This window comes from Adiantum capillus-veneris, chromosome 10, assembly GCF_014529385.1.
Source record: "Adiantum capillus-veneris isolate H3 chromosome 10, ASM1452938v2, whole genome shotgun sequence".
In the NCBI taxonomy this organism is placed as follows: domain Eukaryota; kingdom Viridiplantae; phylum Streptophyta; class Polypodiopsida; order Polypodiales; family Pteridaceae; genus Adiantum; species Adiantum capillus-veneris.
The window spans coordinates 14,020,486-14,023,030 of NC_140940.1; the positions used below are offsets into that span (position 1 = coordinate 14,020,486).

Sequence of the window (2,545 nt, forward strand, 5' to 3'; positions counted from 1 at the left end):
CACTACGGTGTGGTGTTAAACACCATAACTTTGGTTTTACCCAAGTTTACCGACAGTCCACTGTCCTCCGCGAATTTATGTAATGCATCTAGCTGCCTTTGCATTCCATCTGGTGATTCTGCTATCAATACAATATCATCTGCATACAACAACAAAGGGATCCATGACCCTGCAAGTTGAGCACCTCTGTCACCCTCTCTATCAATGTAATCTGATACCTCATCTATGTACATACCAAATAAAGTAGGGGACAGTGGGCATCCCTGCTTTACTCCAACGGTGGAATGAACAATGTCGGAATCCCCTTCTGGAGTACGTACATAATCAGTTCCTGACCCGTATAAGGCCATGATCCCCCAAATAATCTCTTTGGGGATCCCTAACTCTTGCATCCTGCGCATCAATCTGGCCCTGGTACTGTATCAAAAGCTTTCCAAAAATCCACAAAGCAACAATACATCCTTCTCCCGCTTGCTCCTCCTTCCTCAATAATGGCTCTGAGCGTAAGAATATGATCTAAAGTGGAATAACCCCTCCTGAATCCAGCTTGTCCTGTTGCCCTTATGTCATCATTCTCTGCCCATCTACTCAATTTTTGTTCAAGAATAGATGCGTACAGTCGGGTCAATGTGTGACCTACCATAATGGTATGGTAGTTCCCGGGTATCATAGGATCCCCTCACTTGAAAATAGGTACGATAGTAGATAATTTCCAAGATTCAGGTAATCCTTCACACATGACCAGATAAAACAGACGAGCAAGGACTTCCGAAAGTAGATCCCTGGCATGGATCATATGTTCTGCTACTAAACCATCATGATCATATGCTCTTCTTGTCTTCATCTTATCAATGGCTTTTTTCATCATTTCCGTAGTAAAGAAAGTACTAGTAGCAGGGCATGGCTCTAGCGGATCTGGTAATGGAGGCTGTCCAGATACCATATATAATGATGTTACATATTGACCCCAAATCTCAGGAGCAGTAATTGTCGGAGGCGGTGAGTGCTCGTGAAATAAACGCCAGGCCGAGAGAGAGAGAGAGAGAGAGAGAGAGAGAGAGAGAGAGAGAGAGAGAGAGAGAGAGAGAGAGAGAGAGAGAGAGAGAGAGAGAGAGAGAGAGAGAGAGAGAGAGAGAGATAGTTGTACTCCTCTCCACCACTTATGGCAACTTGACAATAGACTTGTACACTTACGAATGTCCCCTAGCTTGCACCAATTTTCTCCAGCTTTGCAAGCTAGGATACTACAACAATTGCCTCTATCATGGCGTCATCAAGGACTTCATTGCACAGACGGGAGACCCCACTGGCACAGGCTTGGGGGGTGACTCCTTGTACAAGCTTCTCCACCAAGAAAAATGAAAAAAAGAATGACAAGAAGATCAACAAGACTCCAATATGTTCTTTCCCAACGAGCTTCATCCCTCTCTCAAGCATGATTGTCTTGGTACCGTCGCCATGGCTAGCGCCGGCCCTAACCTCAACGCTTGGCAGTTCTACATCACCCTTCGTCAGGCTCCCATCGACTACTTGGATGGTAACAAGACTGTTTTTGGTCGAGTCACAGAAAACTTCGAAAAAGCGCTTGAAAAAATCAATGACACCCTTGTTGATCAATATTGTTTTGGCCCTCTTAGAAACATTGGGATCAAACAAGTGTACATTCTCTATGATCCCTTTGAAGATCCGGTAGGACTTGCCCACATCCTATCAAAGGGTCTCTCTATGCCAACACGGTCACCAATATGTGATGAAGATGATGAAACTATATGTAGTGATGAGGATCAAGCTAGCCATCGAAGTCGTGAAGCACATTCACGCATGGTTGCTCTAGAAATGATTGGAGACATTCCTGAAGCTGAGATTAAGCCACTTGAGAATGTGTTGTTTATTTGCAAGCTCAACCCAATTACAGAGGAAGAGGATTTGAATATTATCTTCTCACGGTTTGTCATGGTCTTATCAATAGACATCATCAGGGATCATAAGACAAACAAGAGTCTGTGTTATGGATTTGTGGAGTTTGAGACAAAAGAAGCATGTGAGGTTGCTTATTTGAAGATGAACAATGCACGTATTGACGATAGACGAATTCATGTGGACTTCAGCCAAAGTGTCCACAAGCTGTGGGCTAGATATCAAGCCCAATGTCCTAGGAACAACCATGTCAAGGGTGAGAGCTCAACATCAAAGTGTCAAGAAAAATTAAACAAATATCATCGTTGCAAAAGGTCGAGACATCTATCTTAATACGGATGTCTAAATTAGTTTAGTTGTACTAGCTAGCAAGAGTACAATATACCCATGCCTTATTTGCAAGTGAGATGCTCTATCATATGAATTCAATCTAGTCATTGAGGAACATCCTTGATTCTCAACCCTTCTTACTCAGATCTTTTCACTCAAGAAGCTAGTATGTATGTATCAATCACCTAATCATGATCAAGTGTATATATGGGATGTTTCCGTGCGTCTAGCAGAGAGGGAGATTCTTTGTAAAGTGCACCCCACATATCTCTTTCAGTGTGTTCTTGTATCTCTTTCC

General features: G+C 43.0%; 1 pseudogene; it reads left to right on the top strand.

Annotated features, from left to right (window-relative positions):
- Positions 1-1,458: 1,458 nt before the first annotated feature.
- On the top strand, positions 1,459-2,250 carry LOC147448469 (peptidyl-prolyl cis-trans isomerase CYP59 pseudogene; annotated as a pseudogene).
- Positions 2,251-2,545: the final 295 nt, after the last annotated feature.